Source organism: Catharus ustulatus, chromosome 16 (genome assembly GCF_009819885.2).
Source record: "Catharus ustulatus isolate bCatUst1 chromosome 16, bCatUst1.pri.v2, whole genome shotgun sequence".
Lineage (NCBI taxonomy): Eukaryota > Metazoa > Chordata > Aves > Passeriformes > Turdidae > Catharus > Catharus ustulatus.
In genome coordinates, this window is record NC_046236.1 from 13653411 (window position 1) to 13674504 (window position 21094).

Consider the following 21094-nt stretch of genomic DNA (forward strand, 5'->3'; position numbering starts at 1 on the left):
GCAGCCCCCGCCTCAGCCCTGGCATCAGGATGGGGCAGAGAGCACGCAGCAGTGCCCAGGCGGCAGGCAGGAAACTTCTACAAGTCCCCGGTTTTTCTCCTGATTTTATCTCCCAGCTTGTGTTGGCGAGGGGAGAATGAAGCCCTGCAGGAGCAGGTGCTGCCCGGCCGGGGTCGAGCCCCAGCTCTCGGAGGGACGGGGAAGCAGCAGAGCGTGCTGCAAGCTGGAGGATGGAGATAACCCTGGCAGCAGCCAGAGCTGATTTCTGCAGCGGAGAAAGAAGAAAAGAGGCTGAGCTCCCCATGGACATCAGGCACAGGAATAATGGGAGAGCTTTGTCGGGACATCGATGCAATTCTGAGCACAGCTTGTACAAAGTGCTGCTCCTCTCCCATCCCTGTTGGGAATACCTCTAAAGAAATGTTCCCCTAAAGGGAAAGTACCCAGGGATGGAGGAAATATAGGAGGGAGCCTTAGGGGGCAGCGACTGGGGGATCTAGGATGTGCAAAAAGCAAATAACACCAGGGCTGGGGAGGGATATACACGGATATACACGGGTGTACAGGTGATCCACATGGAGCTTGGTGCTTGGAAGAGGGGATTGTTAGAAACACACGGGTTGTTCTGTGCTCAGGGTAGTCAGGGTGAGTATACACAGACTATGGGGTGATTCTCTTTACAGCAGCACCCAGCAGCCCCCCAGCTCCCAGGATGTCCCAGGGCATGGCCCCACAGCAGCACCAGCAGGATGGGCAGTGCCTTGTGAGGACACGTTTCTTCCCCCAAATCTCCACTCTGCCAGGGTTCTGTTTCATGCCAACGGTGGCCTCATAGTGCAGTGCTTGGCTGGGGACAGCAGCAGGACACCAGGGAATATCAGTGGCTGACATTCAAGACCACACTCACAGCACACCAGATCTGCACCTGGGCATGGCCAAAACCTCTCTGCTTCCCAAAACCCTCTGAGGAGCAGCGTTAAGCCAGCGTGTGGTATCAGCTCTCCTGAAACAAAGCCATTGTGGTTGAGGCAGGATCCTTATTAATTCTTTCCTCTCTTTAATTTTTTTCTCAGTTCCCTTTCCCATTGCTCAGGCAGGGCTTGGGTAGGGCCCTGCTGCTGCCAGCCTGCAGCCCTGTGGCACGGTGCCACTGGTGCTACTGCTCCGTGACACAGGGCTGTGATTTGGGGTCGATGGCGAGATCAGAGGGGTGCAAAGGGAAGGGAGCCATGGGTAGAGCAGAGAGCCCAGATGGAGGGGAAGGGGACGATGGGGAACACCAGAATAATGCCCCATCAGCACCAGGCAGTGGACTGGGAGGGGTGCACAGGGGGTTCCCAGCCCCATTCACCATCCAGCTAGGGGGATGGAGAGAGAAAATTGCCACTTATTGAAACAGCTTGGGTGAAACATCCCTACCTCTCCCCAGACACCATTCCTAGGGATGGACCACAGGGAAAAGAGTGGGACAGGACATCCTCAGCACCCACAGAACACAGCAATCACCTTTCCCACCTCTGCCAGCAGCACCTTCCTCAGCCACATCCCCACCACCTTCATCCCCCAGGACCATGAAAAGCACCCTTTTCCCCATTACAGCCCACATCCAGCACTCCTGCAGCCCCCTCCAGCACCAGCCCTGCAACACTCATCGCCACTGATGCCATCAACGTGTCCCCAGCTCCAGGGGACCCCGGGCAGGGCCAGCACACGGAGCCTGGATGGTTCCAGGCGTTGTTACATAAACACCTGGGCCCGGGACTGTTTGTGTTTGTGCTGCCTTCAGCGCTGTGCTCCTCAGCCCTATTTGCATAACAAATAATTAATAATAATTAATGACTGGGAGAACAGTGTAGGTTGCCAGATTGTGCTAATTAGTGAACAAATGCCATTGCACAAGCAAAGGCGGGTGTCACACGGCCCCGTGTCCTCACCAAGTGTGGGGACACGATGGGGACAATGTCCTGTGTGACTCTTGGCCATTCTGGGGAGGGGGAAGAGGAGGAGGAGGAAGCAGCGCTGTGGGTGGTGGTGGAGTGGGTCACTGGTGCTCCCGGGTGGGTGCCCAGGCACAGCCCTGCTCTGTGCCCGCACATGTGGCATCCCATAGCATCCCAGAGCATCCCAGAGAATCCCACAGCATCCCAGAGAATCCCAGAGAATCCCACAGCATCCCAGAGCATCCCACAGCATCCCAGAGAATCCCAGAGAATCCCACAGCATCCCAGAGAATCCCACAGCATCCCACAGCATCCCAGAGAATCCCACAGCATCCCAGAGCATCCCACAGCATCCCAGAGAATCCTACAGCATCCCACAACATCCCACAGCATCCCAGAGAATCCCAGAGAATCCCACAGCATCCCAAGAGAATCCCGCAGCATCCCACAGCATCCCAGAGAATCCCAGAGAATCCCAGAGCATCCCACAGCATCTCAGCGAATCCTACAGCATCTCAGAGCATCCCACAGTATCCCAGAGAATCCCACAGCATCCCACAGCATCCCAGAGAATCCCACAGCATCCCGCAGCCGGCTCTGTGCCCTTGTTAGCGCCCGGGACAACACTCCGTAATTGTCTGGCGATGGCGCCGCTCCACATCATTAACGAGCAGACCAGCCCCAGCTCATTAAGGCAAAGCCTTTGCTCCAGCAGCTCCGCAGCCAAATCGTGCTGGGGACACTCTGACCACAAGGTCCCTCGCAGGTGCCATCCCCTCCCTGGGGCTGAAAGCACCGAAAAATGCCCCCTGTGCCCCCAGTGCTGGAAAACAGGGAGGAGTGAGGATGTGAATGATGGAGTGCCCTGTTTGCTCACCTGGACCCCACACACCTGCAGCTGCCTGGGGGCTGGAACATGGAGCATGAAAGGAAGGGAAAAGGGGAAAAGGAAAAGCAGGAAAAATAACAGAAGGGGAAAAGAGATGAGAGAGGAGAGAGAGAAAAAAAACAAAGGAAAGAAGAATGCAAAGAGGAAAGAAAAGGGGACGAGAGCAATGGGAAAGGAAAGGAAAGGAAAGGAAAGGAAAGGAAAGGAAAGGAAAGGAAAGGAAAGGAAAGGAAAGGAAAGGAAAGGAAAGGAAAGGAAAGGAAAGGAAAGGAAAGGAAAGGAAAGGAAAGGAAAGGAAAGGAAAGGAAAGGAAAGGAAAGGAAAGGAAAGGAAAGGAAAGGATGGGATGTTATGTTCTCTTGTCTTAGATCTGCTCAAGCACTGACTGCTGGTCACACATGGGAGCACTGTGGGATGCTGGAGTGAGCAATGGCCAAAGCCTGTGGATCTGTGTGGCCAGAGGCAGACTGAGAGCAGGGTGCCCTCCTCCCTGGGAGAACAAGGCATGAAGCAGAGCAAAGCCCTCTCTCACTCCCCCCCACGAAACTCTGCAGCTCCAACTCGATTTCCCCAATCCCTGCAGTGTCCCAGACAAGCCCTGGATGCCAGCAGAGCTCTGGGGCCGTTCAACCTCTTTCTCCCTGCAGCTCCAAAGCAGCCCCTGCTCTAACCCCAGCAGAGCAGAGCTGGGTGCAGTTGCACTTCTCAGCCTCTCCTCTCTCCCTGTAATTCCTTTGCTCCACTGAATCGCTTCCCTTTCAGCACCACACATAATCCATGGCACTGTAATTACACGGGAATTTTAATATCTGATGCATTTATAAGATGCACTTAATTCATCAGCCCCTTTAACCACACTGTCACTGCAGCCTTCGGCACGGTGGGAAGGATGACTCGCTGTCAGATGGAGATTAGCTGGCCCGTGTGTGTAAGGAGCTGCAGGGTGTTCTCAGCCCAGCTGAGAGCCTCACTGCCAGACCCCACCCTGGCTGGGGAGCAGGATCCCCCCGGGACAGGTGTCCCAACCCTCCAGGGGATTGTGCCAGGGCTCTGCTGCTGCTGCAGAGACAAAGGGCAGCACCATCCAGAGACTTTTCCCGAACATTTGAATCATCCAACAGGTCTGAATTTGGCAGAAATGAAGAGCCTGTGTTGGGGTGAGTTTTATCCCTACAGCCCAATCACCGGGGGTTCCCCAAACGGCTCCCTAAGGTGAGGAATCCACATTCAGATCCCACAAAGAAAGTGCCCACTACTGAAGGCTTATTTTTCCTGGCATTTGTTTTGGTGGCTCCTTTCCAGCCGTGTCCTAAAAGGGAACCAAAGGCCATTGAGCCTCTTGCAGGGAGCACAATGCAATGATTTTCCCAGCCCAGGCAGGAGGGATGAGCTCACTGGTGTCCTTGGTTCCCCCCAGCTTCAGGGTGAAGGGTCCCTGTGCTGAGCAGAGCAGCTCCTTGGGATGCCCAGGAGGGCAGCAGGCTCAGCAGAGTGCTGGGGGTGGCTGGGCTCCATCCCACCAAGCCCTGGGAGAAATGCCAGCTGAGCCTGGCAACGAGGGGCAAAGGGGAAGAGAAAAAGGTGGTCTCAGTGACTCGGTCCCTGGGGCACCCTGGCTCTCACTGGTGAATGACAGCAAATATTGCACACTGAGATCCCACTGGGCTTTCCCCCAGCCCTGCAGTAATATTCATGCTGTGAGCAGGTGGCACTCACAGAGGGTGGGTTGCCCTCATCTCAGCCAGGAGGCACCATGGAGGCACAGCCCAGGTGCTGGAGCACGAGTGGGATGGGCCAGGGACCCACCAGGACCCCACAGCACTGAGTGACCATTGGGACACAAACCCTCCTGCTCCCAGCGAGCTGTGCCAGAGCAGAGCTGTGCTGGAGTGGGACTGGGATGACATTTCAGCTCCCAGGGCTGGGTGAGATCCCAGGTGTGCCCCAGCACTTGGCAGTGGTCAGGCACAGTGACACACTGGTGACACACTGGTGACACACTGGTGACCACGGCCTTGGCACAGCCTGGCAGTGAGGTGTCTCCCCACAGCTCCCTGCTCTGGCACCCTGTGGCTCCCTGGGACCTCAGGCTGGGGACACAAAGGGTGCTGCAGGCCCCAGGTCATGTCACACACACCCCAGAGCTGCACCTCCCTGTCAGGCTGCTCCGAGTGCCAGCAGCTCCCTGTGCCCATGTGCCACCTTGAGCAGGGACACCAGAACAGGGGGCAGAGCTTGGGCCGAGCTGGAGCATCTCACACCCAGGGTTCTCTGAGGAGCTGGCAATTCCCCATCCCCTCCCCATCCAGAAGCTCCCTGGCACCTGCTCCCCATGGGATGTCACAACCTCCTGCCTTTCCCCACCTGCACAGTGCTCTCCGAGAGGGCACAGGCAGGGCTGCAGCAGGCTCCAATCTGACCTCTGCCTTAGGACCAGGGCAGGGCCCTCTCTGCTGTCCCCATCCCCATTCCCTCCTTCCACAGGGTGCTGCCACCCAGGGGGAATTCTGGCCCCCAAGGTCACTGACAGAAGGGGCTGGGGGGCAGACACCTCACCCTCATGCCCAGCCAGCCCTACCAACCACCTCCTCCATCTCCTGGCCACTCCCTGAAGCTCAGCTACCTGCAGGTGTCCCCCTCCCTCCCCCCCCCGTCCCCAAAAAGCAAATATCCAGGGAGATGGGCTCGGCGCTGCAGCTCTGCCGGTGGCACTGGCGCTGAGCAGAGCAGACACTGCAGCACGGACGTTACGTAAGCCCGAGCCAGCTCTGGGGATGTAGGACACCGGGGTTATCCCCCGGGCCCCCCCCGGGGCTGCCACCCCCTCCCCGCCCCAGCCACGGGGCTGGCGGAGCTCGGGGGAAAGCCCCAGCAGCTCGGCCCACGCTGCCAGGGCTGCAGGAGGAGCTGGGCTGGCCTTGGGTTGGTGTGTGGCCCTGCCATGGGGCACACGGTGGTGGCAGGAGGGTGGCAGTAGGGGGACAGGAGGGTTGTGATGCTGTGGGGCAGGAAATGGGGTGGGATGGGGCTGGGAGGCAGCGGGTGCTGCACCCACATCGCACTGAGTCCTTGTGGACTCTCCAGGGCTCAGCCGTGCAGGTGAGAGCTCAGGGAAGCAGCCAGGTGGGCAGGGTGTGACTCCCGGGCTGTGCCTCCCTCGGGGTGACTCGTGGAGCAGGATGAACACGGTCAGGGCAAAGGATCCAGCCCTGATCAAAGCCTGCTACATCTCTGTCCCATCCTCACAAACCTGGAGGGTCAGCATCCCTAAGGACAGCCTTCCTTGACAGTATCCCTGTGACAGCAGCAACCTCCTTGGGATCAGCGTCCCTGGAGCAGAATCCCAGAGAACATCCCTGGTGCCTCCAGCACAAGCTGGGGAGCCACGATCAGGGTTTCCCAGAGCTGAAGGGAAGATCCTTCCCTGCGGGACAGCCCCGGCATGATCTGCCCTGCATCCCTGCTGGGAAATGGAGGTGAGGGATGGCCCAGCCGGCACCACCCGGATCACCCATCCCCAAAACTCCCATCCCCGTGCCAGGGGCACAGTGAGCGGGCAGGCAGTGCTGGCAGCACCGGGGGTCCCCCGGGATCAGCCTTGTCCTGGCTGACAGATCATCGGGATCCCAGCAGCATCCCCTGCCTTGGTGCGGGATGGGGACAGGTCTGGGGAGCCCACGGCCCCACATTTCTGTGACTTCTCTCTGCCTGTCTGTCTGCCAGGATCTGGATCTGGCCATTTCTGTTTGCGGATTTCGGCGGGGAAAAAAGCCCAGGCTAAAGGTCCCAGCAATGGGAGACACCAGAGCAGGAAATTAATGTTAATTAATTCATAATGACACTGAGATAGCGATACCAGATGCTTCAAAAGTCCAACGGGGGAATCTGAAAGAGCTTTGTAAGAAATCCATCGCCCACCAGCAGTCCTGCCTCGCTGCAAGCTGGGAACGAGGCAGTGAGCTGGGAACCGGGATCAAGCTGGGGCTGGAAGACCAAGCTGGGAATGAGGGAATGAGCTGGGAACTGGGATCAGGCTGGGGCTGGAGGACTGAGCTGGGAATGAGGGAATGAGCTGGGAACTGGGATCAAGCTGGGGCTGGAGGACCAAACTGGGAATGAGGGAATGAGCTGGGAACTGGGATCAAGCTGGGGCTGGAGGACCAAACTGGGAATGAGGGAATGAGCTGGGAACTGGGAGCAAGCTGGGGCTGGAGGACCAAGCTGGGAACGAGGGAGTGAGCTGGGAACTGGGATCAAGCTGGGCCTGGAGCACCGAGCTGGGAATGAGGGAATGAGCTGGGAACCAGGATCAAGCTGGGGCTGGAGCACCGAGCTGGAACTAGGGAACAAGCTAGGAATGAGCCAGGAAAGGTGAAAGAGGGGCACATCCCTGTGGGGTGACAAGCCCACAGTCACCCAGAGCTGTGGAGAGCAGCACTGGGACACCCCCTGCCTCCTGCCACCACACTCCCACCTTTCTCCCTTCCACCCCAACTCAGAAGCTGGAGTGGAGCTGGAGTGACAAGACACTCACTGTGCTCTGCTCCCTGGGGTGCAGGGGCTTCCTGAGACCCTTAATGCTCTTTTTTAGCTCTCCTTTCCTCCCTTTTGGGCACACCAGGTTCAGGGTAGGTGGTTGGGTATGCGCTGGGCACTCAGGGGCACACAGGGGGATGGAGGGACAGGCTCATGATCGGGGACAGGGACCCAGGTCCTTTGCCAACCAGTGTCCCCACACTCAGAGGACAATTTCTCCTCCTCATCCACGTGAGCCAGCCCTTGCCCTGCAATGCCAAGCCCAAACCTGGCTGGACTTTAGCCAAGGGGTGCAAAAAAAATCCTAGAAAGGGGCTTGAGCCTGGTGCCACATCCCTAGGGCTGAGAATACCAGAAGGGTGCAGCCATGAACTCTGCAAAAACCACAAGCAAACCCCCGGGCTTGGAGCTGTTTGCCCTGACAGGGGGATTATTCTCCTTCCCACAGTGATGCAGCAGCGCCTGCACCCAGAGGGGACCCTCAGAACGGGGACTCAGCGAGGTGGCCGAGGCCAGGCAGGGCCTGGCAGTGGCAGAGCAGGGTGGCACAGCCCGGGCACGGCGCTGCCATCACTGCTTACATAAGGTGCCCCCTCCAAGTGCCACACACGGAGCGGTGACAGAGCAGGACAGAACTGTCCCTCCAGCAGCCCCTCACAGGGACAGCGCTCCCACTCCCCCCAAAACTGCCAAGCCAGAGGCTCCCGTGTCTCTCAAGCACATTCACACCCTAAAAGCCCCTAAAAGCTGCCGGGAACGGGGTGGAAATGCCGGGTTCCAGCCGGCGGTGCGGTTCCCCCGACAGCTCGTCCGAAGTTTATCCGCAGCAGGAACGGTTCAGGCTGCGCTGCTGCTGGAGCTGCCCCAGCCAGCAGGGAGAGGGGAAAACCCCACTGCGAGCACCACGGAAAACTACAGAGCACCAAAATCCCACCCCAGCTGCTCCCAAGGGATTTGCTGTAACCCACCCAGGTCATTCCAGGGCTAAGGAAAAAACTGCTTGGACTTCACAGGTAAAGCAACTCTTTTGGGAAAAGAGCAGCAGAGGCAACACAGGATTTCAAAGTGTGTTTTGGATCAGAGGCAAGAAGTAAAGTGGCCTTTACAGTGCCTTCCCCAGCAAAGCCAGAGCTTTGTGAAGCTTATCTGGCATGGACGGGAATGCTCGCTGTTATTCCAGGCCTGAAAAGAGCAGGCAAGGATTTTTTATTTATTTTTTAATTTTTTTTCCCCTTAGTCTTGTTTTCATTATTTTCTGGTGGCTTCACTGCTTTGTGCTCACACAAAGGGAATTTCACCTGCTGTTCCAAACAAAAGGCCCTGGAAAGTTTTGTGGAGAAGGGGATGAGGGGAAGAAGGTTTGTAGAAGCAAAATGAGTTGTTGCAGGGCTTGCTGAGGATTTTTTTTCACAGTGACCTGTAAAACATCTCCAGCTCTGTGCTGCTTGCAGAAGACCTGGCACGGACATGTGAGTCCCCTGTCCCCAGCAGTGTCACCCCTGGGGTGAGAATGGGAAGGTCTCAGAAATTGGGGTTGATTTGGGGTGCAGAGGGAAGGCAGCGGCACCACTTCCCATCTTTTTCACGGGCAAAGTCACGCCACGCTTTCTAAGAACAGGAAAGAAAAAAAACCCAGCCCTCGTTTGCTGACACCACAGCAAAACAGGTGGTTCAAAATCACAAGTGCATGGGGGGGGGGAGAAAAAAATAACCCTATTTGCTGATTTTTGTGCTCATATTCACTGCAAAACTATCCGGGAATGCTGCTAAATACACACCATTTTCCCTCTCACACTCTTGGCTCTATAATTAAGAGAGACTTCTAAAAATACAAACGGCCTCGAGCACCCAGTGAAGGCGTGCAGGTGCTGCTAACTGGAGGCACTTTAGTACAGCTCATTTTCTGGACAATTTTACTCGCCTGGCTCGTGCTCAGCGCCGATACTATTACAGTGATGCAATTATGCTGCTGCTGCTGCTGCCGCTGCTGCCGTGGTTGCCTCGCTCGGCTTTTTCCCTGCGCTTTGCAGTTTCCTTGGGAGCCCCCCCAAGCTCCCAGGCTCACCCCAAGTGTGTCCCCAGCAGGGAGCTGGGTACAAGAGGGTCAGGCTGGTGTGTGTCACACCACCATGTGAGCATTCCTGTGTGGGCATCCAGGGGCATAACCCCGCGTGGGCATCGCCCAAAACAACCGGTGTGCAAAAGTTTTTTGGGTGAGGAAGCGAGCTGGCTCCAGAGGGGAGCAGGAGCACGGAGAGGAGCCCAAAAAGCAGCAGCAAAGCCTGAGTGCTGGCTGGGCAGGGAGGGGGCCCATGGCACCGGCACGGTGACGCTGCTTGGTAAAACATCCTCCCCCCCAACAAATTTGGGGCACAGGGGTGAGGGGGAACTTTCCCCGTGGAGCCGGCGCTGCGAAACTTCCCCGTCTTATTTCTCCATTAGGGCTGCAATAGGTGGAAGTGATTGACTCACTATGAGACTGCTGTTTTTGCCTCTGACTTGGGATTAAGACGGAGCTGGAGGAGCCGTGGTGGGCAGGCACCGGAGCCGGCACTTACCTCTCACTGCATCCAGCCCCTCTGGCCGTGGGGCTGCAGCTCCTGGAGAGTTAGCTGGCAGGGGACCCCACATCCACTCGGGTTTCTCCCAGGACCGACGTTCGGCTGCTGCTTCTTAGGCACAGACCCAACCCCTCCATTCCAACCACAGGGAGAAAAAAAATATATCTTCTTCCAAAAGAAAAAATAAAATTTTAAAAAAAAAAAAGAAGAAGATTAAAAAAAAAAAAAAAAAAAGGCAAACACGCTTTTTTTTTTTTCTTGGTTCGGTTTCCCCGTGGAGAAAAAAAAAGGAAAAATAGATAAATCCCAGCGACCAAGAGATCCAGACTCAGGTGAATTTAGCTTCAAACTCCCTCTGTGCTTTCAGAGCCTTCACCCTCAAATGGGCTCTGGAAGATGCTGGGGGACCCATCGTTGCCAAAGTGTCATCAAATATCCTTCGGGCTCAACTCCGCTCCTGCCCGGGGAGGGTGGACTTCTTCCCTTCTTCCCTGCTTGCTGCGTGCTGTGGAGTTGGCAGGGACCTGCCTGTTCCAGCCTCAGCGTGGAGGGTGGGTGGGTTGGTTGGTTGATGTGGGTTGGTTTTCTCTCTCTCTCTCTCTTTTTTTTTTTTTTTTTTTTTTTCTCGCCGCTATTGGTTTTCTTGCTATCTGATCCTGAGCGAGCGCTGCAGCTCGCCGCTTCCCTGCTTTTTTCCCCCCCCCAGCTCCCAGGCTTTTGACAGGGAATGAAACACAGACACCCAGTGAGACAGGCTCCGGCTTCTACAAAGCTCCACTCCCTCCTGCTGCCTTTGTCCGCGAACAGCAACTCCTCCAACTCTGCCCGTAGACACGAGGGAACCTCTGCATCAGCACTTTCCTAATGGCTGCTTCGCCCCAGCCCTTCGGCCCTTCTTCTTCTTCCTCTTCTTCCTCTTCTTCTTCTTCCTCTCCTCTACCTTGATTGCTTCCGTTTGCTTTTTCTAGCCCGGCTCTGGCAGCCCCAGAAGAGGGAAGCAACAATCCTTTCCCGATGGATGCATCTCAGCTTCCCTGTGCCGGCCGCGCTCGGGGGGCAGTGGCCCCGCAGTTCATCTCTGGGCACCTTCCATGAAAAACCGATGGTGGGACAGCATCCCTGAAGGGTTCACTTGGAGATGGGTTAATGGGCAGGGGGCTGTGTGTGTGGAGAGGAGATGGGGGTAGAGGGAGGGCTGAGAATTGGAGCCACTTCTTTTTATTGCAGGCGGGGATTATTTTTTATTTTTTTCCTAAAGGTTGATTGGAGTCCAAGTTTGTTTCTTTGGTGGTGAGCATTATTTTAAGCTATTTGGGAGGCTTTGGGTGTCTCCAGGTCACACTATCCTTATAACAGCAAGGCCTTTTTGGAAAGGGTCAGAGTGAAACCTTGCTCCAGCAGCTCTTTTCCCCCGTGGAGGGGACCGGGAGGCACAGGGATGCTGCAGTGGGCTCACAACCCCGGCTGGCTCCCAGCCAGAGGGAGATGCAAACCAGCCACCGTCTGTAATTTTTGCTACACTTCCTCCACACTCGGTCACCCGCGAGATCCCAGGGCTGCTGCCTGCTCCTTTTTTGGGGATTCACAGGGCTTTGTTAAAAAAAATAAAAAATCACAGCCAGGAGACCTCCAGCCTCGCCAGCGATGCTCGGCGCTGCTCAGCGTGGCTGTCACGCGCTGGCAGGTCACAGAGAAACCACAAAACCCCCCAGAACACAGCACATGAAGAGGCTGCTTCCCCCCCTGTTCTTTGGCAGCCTCTCCCTCACTTTTCCTTGTCTCCCACCACACGTTTGGGACCAGCAATTCCTTCCTTTTCCCTTTGACAGCATCCTGGAGCAGTGACTCTCCTGAGATGGAGCATTATTCCTTCATTGCTCCTAAACACCCCAGACACCAGCAGGGCAATGCTCCCTGTGCTCCCTCCACTCTCCTCTCCACATTGGCTTGGCCCATCTCACCCCATTCCACAAACCTCAGAAACACTGAATTTTAACCAACACCAAAATCCCAGGATAAAAAGCACTGCAAGGCCTTGCCCCAGCCCTGATGGATACTCGGTTAACAGCAGGGATTTGGGATTTGCAGCTCACAGGGGACACCAGATCACACACTGGGCATGGTGGTCTTGTGCAAGACCACCCAAGGACAACCTGACCCCAAAACACTGCTCCATTCTGTCTGTCAGGTATCCCCCCACATACCAGCTTGCTCCTCCCTGCTGCCTCCTCTCCTGTCACCCCACCATGCCCCTGGCACACTTCCCAAACACCTCCCTGCCCCAATGCACAGCCACAGGTGCCAGACCAAAGTTCCTTACACTCCTTTCAAAAATAGACACCATTAATGAACCCAAAGATTGGCTGCAGAGCTGGGGTGAGAGACTGGCCATGGGCACTCACTGGGGTGGGGGGAGCAGCTTTAGGGTCCCCAGTCCCAAACTGGGGCTGGCTGGGAGGGCTGGGGGGAGCTGGGCAGCCGGAGCTGGTCGTGCTGTTATTCCCATCACCTGCCCATGCTGGTGGCTTATCCCTCCCTCCCCAGTTTGTTACAGGGAATGCAAATGAAAAGCCTGGGACTTCCATCCCGGTAAGCCCCAGATTCCCTCTGCCTTTGGGCAGAAGCTCCCCAGGTTTTCCCACCAGGGATGGGGAGAAGCTCCCTGTCCCCTTCTCTCACTGCAGGACCACAGCCCTGGGGACCCCCATGTCCCGTGGGCTCCCAGCCAGGGAGCACCTCCAGCCAGGATGGCCCAGGCCATGTGTGGCCACTCTTTTAGGAATTATCCAAGTGAGGGAAGGAGGATGAGGGGATAAAACCAGGGGTGCACCCGGCGGGGTCGAGCCCCTTGCGAGCGGCCGCAGCGCGGCTGCGCAGGGCCAGCAGCGAGTCAGCACTGAGCCATTAGGGCTAATTTAATCAAGACGGATGGCCCGATTGGAGGGCTGCCGTCCATAAATCCCCCACTCCCGCTGCATTAATGTCAGGGCTCCCAGAGGAACAGGGGGAGGTGCGGGGGAGAGGGGATGGGGAAACGTGCTAAGTCACCCGTCCTCCCGGGCTGCTCAGATCGGGGGCCACCACCCTGTCCCACACACTGTGGGGACACAGCCCACCATCCTCCAGCCCTTCCAAAAACCCACCAGCTGCACAGGGTGGGATTTCAAGCAAACTGGGTTTGCTGAACCTCAGAAAGTGCAGGGTTGTTCACAAATCCTGCAGGGCAGGGGACTGCTCCCATGGGCATCTCGCCCATTTGTTCCAATGGGTTTTGCAGCAGAAGGAAGATGGGGTGCTGGGGGAAATAGGCTTGGAGCTCCATCGTGGGTCCCAGTGTGATAACTGGGGCTTGGAAATACAAGCTGAGAAAGCCCCAAGGCTGATGGATGCAGAGCCCAGCGAGACACGCAGAACTCAAGCCACACCAAACCAAGACACCACTGCAGGACATCCCCATATGGAACATGGGATAGAGCTCCTCTCTCCCAGCACCTCACTCCCTTCCCACTCCTGCTCCTACAAAGGCCGTTTGCAGGCTCAGGGCTGCCATCTGATGACCCAAAACATGTCCCCCATTCACTGGGCAGTAGGAGCCACACGTGCCACGGCGCCGCGCGAGCCAGCTCAGGAAATGATCTCTCATCCATCCAGGTTAAAAATAGCCGCGAGCTTTGCCATGGACACGCCTCACCCTGACGCTCTGGCCGAGCTGGCTCCCATCTCCCCTGCCCACCCAGCCCACCCAGACCTCAGAAGGGACACGGGGAAGGGTCCGGTCGGCTGCGGCCATCTGCTCCGGGCGCTGGCAGCGCCGCCGCCGCGGGATGCCGGCTCTGCCAGGCCGCGCTCTTGGCCAGAAAAGGGATGCAGAGGGCCAAGTCCTGGTGGGATTTGGGAAGACAACGGGCCAGGGGATGCGGCAGACGCAGGGGAGGATGGCACGGGTTTGTGGGCTCACGGAGGTTGTGACAGGGGAGAAAGCAGCCCCGTGCAGAAGAAAAGGTATTTGCGTTACCAGGGGATCTCAGCCTGGGAGAGCAGTCAAGGATGTCCAGGAGCAGTTGGATGATGGAGAGAGGGATGCTCAGACCTACCCTCAGATCATCTCGAGGGCTGTGTCAGCACAGCAGGAGCACAACCAAGAGAGCTCAGGGAGGCTGACCCCAGGCCATGAGGAGCAGTGAAGTGTGACACTGCTGTGGATTTATCTGGAAATAGAGGAATGCACATCCCTGTGCACCTCTGGTTTCTGGCTGTGCTTCAGCAAGACCAGGAGGGAGGGAGGGCAGGGAAGGAGCCCGACTGCCGGCAGGAGGAGCACAGCAGCTGAGATCTTTTGATTGTGGTGCTTTTTTGGCACTATCAGCGAGGTCCTGGGGACCAGAAACTGCTGATGGGGGCAAGAATTGGCCATTGGCATGCAGGGATGTGGAGCTGCTCTCCATAGGTTGGTTGCACCATGTCCAGCAGGTCTTGCTCTCTCAGCTCAGCACCTTTGTATCCACTCACCCAGGAAAGGAAAGCAAAGGCAGGACTGGGCCTGAGGAGCCATCAGCCAGGAGCAATAATCTGTTCCATGAAAAGCCATGGAGCAGGTGAGCCATTTCTCCCCGGAATGGCTAGCACAGGAAAAAAAAAAAAAACAAAGACATTTGTATTTCTGCCAGTTGACAAAATGAAATGCCACTTGTAGCCAGTGAAACTCTGCAGATTTTGCTAATGAAGGACTGCTCCATGCAGCTTCCAGCTGGATTCCAGCCCCAGCCACAACACGGACACTGGCAGCATCCCCCGTCGCATCCCAGCTCTGTGCCACAGCACAGGCTCAGGTTCACAGCAAACCCCAGCACTGCCCCACGGCAGGGACACTGATCCCATTGCCAGGTTTGCTCCCACCCTTTGCTCCCCTGTGTTTGCCCTGGGGATTGTGCTGCTGGGGTAGCACCGTGTCCCTTGGGAGGCTCTAAAATATCTTAGGAAATTTTCCCATTCTACTCAGCTTAATTTCACCCATTAGAGCTTGTTTCAGCAGGGTCCCCAGGGAATGTCGCTCCCCAGAATCCTCCTCTGACTCTTCCTCCGCTTCTCTTCTTCATGTGCTCACAGCTCACCTCAGGATGGCTCAGCCTTGCCCCACCATGAGCAGGGCTGGTCCAAACAGCCATATCCTCCAGAAAATACGCCCCTCCCTCCACAATCCCAGAGGATTTCCCAGCTGATCGGGATACACCTTTTAGGAGTTGAAAGGTGCTGAACACACCCTGCTGCACACAGAGAGGTCCAGTCCATGGACAGACACTTGAGGAGGCCTTGGCCAGTGCATTTCATCCTGGCCAGAAGTGGGAGCCTGCTCCTTATCCACAACTGAAGAGCAAAAATAGAGCCAGTCTGGGAAAACTGTGCACCCTCAGCATGCCATCACTCCAAGACCAGGCCAGAGACTCCATCACTCTGGGATCCTGACTGAAAAAACCATGACAAAACAGGAGGAACGAAGCTTATCTGCTGCTGTCATGGCCTGCAGTGTTTGGGGGGAGGATTTGGGGCAGCAGATGGGAATTCCTAGACTTTGTGCACAATCCCAGTGCCAGCTCCATGCCCCGGGCCAGTTGTGATGAGCGTATCTTTGGTTTTTTACCATGGGATGCTCCAAAAGCAACAGCAAAGGGCAGCTGTCCTGGGGGCTCAGAGCACCCAGGAGAAACCATGGAGCCCTTTCAGCTCTCCTCACTCCACAACCAGCACTCAGCTCCCCTTTCCCTCATCCAAACAGGATAATTTCAGGAAAGGAGGAGGAAAAAGCAGCAGTGCTGAGCTGACTGATGGCTGCTCAGAGCAGAACCCAGACTGGACACCCTGGGGGTCAGACAGGCACCTCACACGACCCAGAGGTTTGGCTGCAGCCAGAGAGCCCAACTGGATCTTACATAAACGACCTGAGGGCAGCGCCTCCGAGACCACCAGCACAGGCAGCAGATGCTGCGAGGCCAAATCCACCCAGCCCCGGGCAGACGTCACCTAATCAGCACGCTGGCTCCTTCCCAAGGCGCTCTTGGGGCACTCAGTAAATATCTTATGTAAGCACCTCTGGCCTGGGGCTGGAGCCAGTTCAGCCATGCCACACAGTCATTCCCTCCTGGACAGAGGCACAAGAAGGGCTCTGAAGGGGATTTGGACCTGTCAGACCCCCTTGGTCCCATCTCACAGCTCAGCCAGAGGAGGCTCCAGGAAAATCTCTGGTGTGTGGAGAAGAATTGTCCATCCCCAGAGACAAATAAAAGACAGAAGAAGGGATCAAAATGTCAAATCACTTCTACCCCCAAACTATTTGTCCTCCAGGACTTGGTAGCTGAGTACAGGGCTGGGAGGAGCCCAACAGCCCTTCCTACAAGGCCAGCACTTCCAGCCCAGCCACAGCTGCTGGACAAAGAGTCCCTTCAGTGATGGAGACATCACAGCAAGCCAGGAGACTCTGCCAGTGCCCAGCTCCCACCACATGGGAAATTTCTCATCTCAGTCTCCCCTGGGGCAGGTTACCCCCAGATTTCTCAGCACTGAGACATGAAAGAGAGAGAGAGAGAGAGAGAGAGAGACATTCCTCTTTGTCCTGAGCAGCCTGGCACATACTATTTCCTCCCTTTCTCTGGGCTCAGTGGTTTTGGCCAAAGAAAATCCCAGGTTAGCGGCCTCGAGTGTCACCATTGCCTTTACCTGTCAGCACCAGCCTTGGGGGACCTGCCCATCCATGGGACATCCCCTCCTGTGCCAAACCAGGTCACACACGAGCTGGTGGGCTCAGACATCAGCTGGAGGATGCTCAGGGGCACAGACAGCAGGGTGACAAGGGAGCAGACAGGACACGACCCTCCCCAGCCTCCTGCTCCTCTCTGACAGGTCACAAACACTGCAGCCACTGAAAACCTAAATAAAGCAGCCCCAGTGCTACTGCACCTCCTGGGCACAGAGCAAGGTTAAATTCATCTCTGCAGAATCAGCACCAGCAGCTTCTCCATCAGCACTGGGGCTCCAGTCTGAGCCAGCTGTGCCACCACCAGCCCCGGGCTGGAGAGGCAAAGAGAGGCAGGCAGAGAATTTGGGACTCACAGCAGCTGGCAGAGGGGACCATATGTACAAATATTTGTGCTCTCCTGCTCTTTGCCCACTGCTGGCAGCTCTCAGGGTTTGGGAAGGAGCAAAGGGGTCTGGCCAGCAGGTGCCTGTGACAGACTCGGATCTGGGGATGGCAATAAAGGAAAAACCTCAAGGATTGCTCAAGTCCCCAGCACTAAGTGGCACTGGGCACTTGCAGGTGTCAGAGCCAAGTGATTGAAATTTATAGGGTGAAGAAACACTCAAAACTGGCAAAACCTCCCCAGTTTTCACCCTCTGCTCAAAGCCACGAGGAAGATCTGCACTAGACACCAGGACTGTGCCAGGGAAGCCAAGAGGCCAGTCAGGAGCAGAGCTGCACTTTGGGATCACCTGTGATGGGTTCTGGAGGGTGGAGTCTTAGAAAACAGAGGTTCAGTAGTGCCCAGGGCCAGGTAGATGAAGGGCTGAGCTATTCTTTGGGTTGTGGAGCAAAATAAAACTGTACATTCACATGGAAACAAATTATTTTTAAGTGAAAGACTAAATTATAAATGGTTTATTTCCATTAGCCTCAAAGTGGTTTGTTCAATCCAAAAGCAACCAATTCCCCACCAGGTTGTTGCACTCATTTGTAAATCACAGTTCTCCTCATTTAAAAGACATTTTCCAAAGCAGAAAATTGAGGGGGGAAAAAAAAATTCATTTCCAAACAGAGCAATCTGACTCTTCCTGAAAACTTCACATTTCCAAAAGCCAAGGTAAAGCACCGTGATCTCCCCAGTTGTTTCTCTCCCCCATTTTGTGCAATCACATGTGATTCCTGAGCTCTGCATGAGTTTGGGATGGGTGCCAGGCTCTGCAGTGCCAGTGTGAGCACACGCAGCTGCCGGATCAGAGCCACAGCACCCAGCAAAGCCGAGGGCAGGCAGCTCCTGAAGGGGTGAGGAAATGTTCTTCCCCTTTTTCTGGGGGGTTTATCCCTGTGGGGTGAGCCAGGGAATTCCATTTGGGGTCAGGGGAGTGATCCCATCAGGGGATACCTGCTGCTCTGGGGTGCTCCAATGCAGCAGCTCCCAGAGATTGCACAGAAGGGGTGATTCCCACATGGAGCTGCTGTGGAACTTCCTAAACCCCTCCTTGTCACCCCCCTGCAGTGCACAGGTGGCACATGCACCTCACATGGGGATGCCAAACAAGAAATATGGCACAGGTGAGGTGGAATACCCAGGAAAAGTGTGATCCAGGTCTCTGGGAGCACAGGAAACTCCTCCTGCTGCTAGAGCAGCCCATGCCTCACACCCAGGGATGGAAATTTGGCTGTAAATGCCCATGGCAGGGCAGGAGTTATGCATGTCCTTCCCTAAGGACTGCAGCCAGCAGGAGGGCACTGCCTGCTCTGCCAGCACTTTGTGCTTCCCAACAAAGATGCTTCTTAAGAATTCCATTTTTCTTTCTCTCTTCCCCTCCATTCTGGATGCTGGATGATAAAAAACAAAGCAACAAAACCTTCCCAGAGCTCAGTTCCAAGCGACCCCCAAGCCCTCACACCTCCCTGGATGTCAGCAAGGTTCCAATGTAAATTGTTGGCTTGGTTTATCAGGGATCAAACTGTGCCTCTCCCCAGGGGATCTTCCACTTCTTCTCCATTAAGATAAAAAGGAGAAAAGTTTTAAAAGCCCACTGTTTAACAAGGCAGCTGCAGGGAGGCTACTCGACTGATTGAGTTTTTACCTGGTCCTTACAGGCAAGCTCAAGTACTTAACATAGAAATGAGGTTTAGTCACAGCGAGGCATTTGGGATTAGAGTTGGCTGGAGAAACTCTGATGAAACCACGTTCCTCCAGAATATGCACTCTTGTCAAAATTGAAATGCTTTGTGAGATTGAATAGGTTTAGCCAGAAGTTCATTTCCCAAAGAAAATCAGGGACAGGTTGCAGGAAAATTTGTTGAATGAAAAAAGATGTTCTTTTTCTTTTGAGCCATGCTGAGGTGTATGTTTTTGAAGAGGCTGGGTTTTTTCTTTTTTTTGTTGTTGTTGTCGTTTTGAGGGTTTATTTTTAAGTCATGTATTGCTCAGGGAGGAACCTGAAGAACTATTTTCTCTCTAATGACAAGTTTACCCGAACTCAGCAATTCCCCACTCCCTGCTGGCTCACAGACTGGTAGCCCTGAAGACATTTAAGGCTCTGCAAGAAATTCTTGCTATCAGACTCCAAGGACAGCACGACTCAATAAAGACAAGCTATCAAATCCCACCTGGAGTGATCCTGGGGATGCAAGGGAAGCCAGGCAGGACCAGGGCAGGCAGGGAAACTGCAAACAGCACCAGTGACCTTCACTAAGGTGAGTCCCCAGCAGCAACTGGGAATTTCTCACCCCAGCCTCACACCTTTTGAGGAGCATCACCCCACTGAAAAAATAGAAAGGATGGGATACCCCTGAGCATGGAAAATGGGTGACTTCCATATGGGGTGACAGACCATGGGGGTTTTACTTGAGTCTCTGGGTAAAGTTCATGCTCTTGGGTCTGCCAGGTGAAACCTCAGGGTCAGGGTTTCATTGGGAGGTGAGAATCCACTCGGGTTTTGGGCTCTGGTTTGAGCATCACTGAGACCAACAATGGTCTGGGCTTCTCCTGCTCTGAGACAGGATCCTGGAGCACCTCAGCAGGCAGGGGAAGGAGCACTGGGATGTCTCAGTGTTGGAGCCAGCAGCAGCTTCCAAAGCAGCCCCAGGGATTTTGCACAGCCCTTCCCTGTGGTCACACCCAAGGGACTGCAATCACCTCTGGGCTTATTTAGCACATGCCAACAGCTTCCTCTGCTCAGGTTCAGGAGGTAGGAATTCCAAACTCCCTTAGATTGGCAGCGAGCTGGTGTCTCAGCAGCCCTGCCTGGAGCAGGTAGGCTCAGAGCAGACACTTTTCCAAGGGTAGGAATAACAGGCAGAGCTGCTGGACCTGGTCACAACAAGGAATCCCTGTTATACCTCAAACTACAGCCCAAAACATCATGTGGATTTTGGAGAAACAATCAACAGCCCACAGCAGCAAATTCACAGTTTTCCTCCAGCCCTGCACAGCCACTCATGGCCATTCCAATCCAAGGAGGGTTTGTGCCTGACCTCAGGCTGGGGGTGTCCAGGAACCCTCTGACTACTGTCCCTGCAGCCCCAGCTGTGAGCAAACCATCCAAATCCTGCAGCACTGGGGGGGCTTTGTTTTTGTTCCCCCTCCCCTTGCTCTGGGATGAGAGGAGCTTTATGAAAAACTTCCGCTCCATCTCCCTGCCAAGCGGACATCGCCGGCTCCTGCCGTCACATCGTGCTCTGGACACACACAGAGTTTTCTGCCCTGGCTTAAAAAGAACATTGTTTGCAGAACAGAGAGAACAACACGTGAAAATGAGGAGAAAAAAAAAAGAATTGAAAAAAAAAAAGGGAGAGATCTGTGATGTTTGCTGGAAGAAAAACCCACTCATTTGTTTGGACAAGGATTCTCAGCACGTACAATCTCAGGAACAAAAGGAGATGCTTGTTCTCTGCCGTGGTTGTGGGAAGAGTCCTGTAAATATTATGGGCTGTTTGTGCTGTAGAAATGATCTCCAACCCGCCCTCAGAAACTCCCAGCACCCCCAAAATCCCTGCTGAGGGGTCCAGCCCTCGCACAGCTCCTGGGATCCGGACCCTGAGCCCTGCCCTTTATATTCAGTAGCAGCCTGTTCCAACAGAAGTGACTGCAACAAGAAAATTCCTTCGGGAAGAAGTTTTGGGAAGAAGCACTGCTCCATCTGACCTTGCTGGTACTCAACAAGATGTAGGTCAAATATTTTAATTGCCAAGTCACTAATCCCCCCACGCTCAGCTCTCCAATATTTGCACATTGCTGCGGACTTACTGCCTTTGGAAGCCTCGGGGGGAAAGAAATAGCAGCTGGATTGATGGGGGAACGATTCCTGCTGAAACACAGCGCTGGATACAACTGCTTGGGATGAATGGCTGTGACTGCAGGGAGAAGGGAGAGGAGCAGGGGGGAGTTGCTGCTCCACCAGCTGCATTTCCAGTTGGATTCAGAGCT

At 55.2% G+C, this 21094-nt stretch overlaps 1 protein-coding gene across 1 annotated transcript in view; it reads right to left on the bottom strand.

Annotated features, from left to right (window-relative positions):
• LOC117003912 (ATP-sensitive inward rectifier potassium channel 12) overlaps positions 1-10138 on the bottom strand; it is a 33310-nt gene extending 23172 nt beyond the window's left edge. The window contains exon 1 of the mRNA XM_033074290.1: positions 9924-10138. The gene's annotated coding sequence lies outside the window, so the exon portion shown is untranslated. The remainder of the gene's footprint in view (positions 1-9923) is intronic.
• Between the last annotated feature and the right edge of the window lie 10956 nt (positions 10139-21094).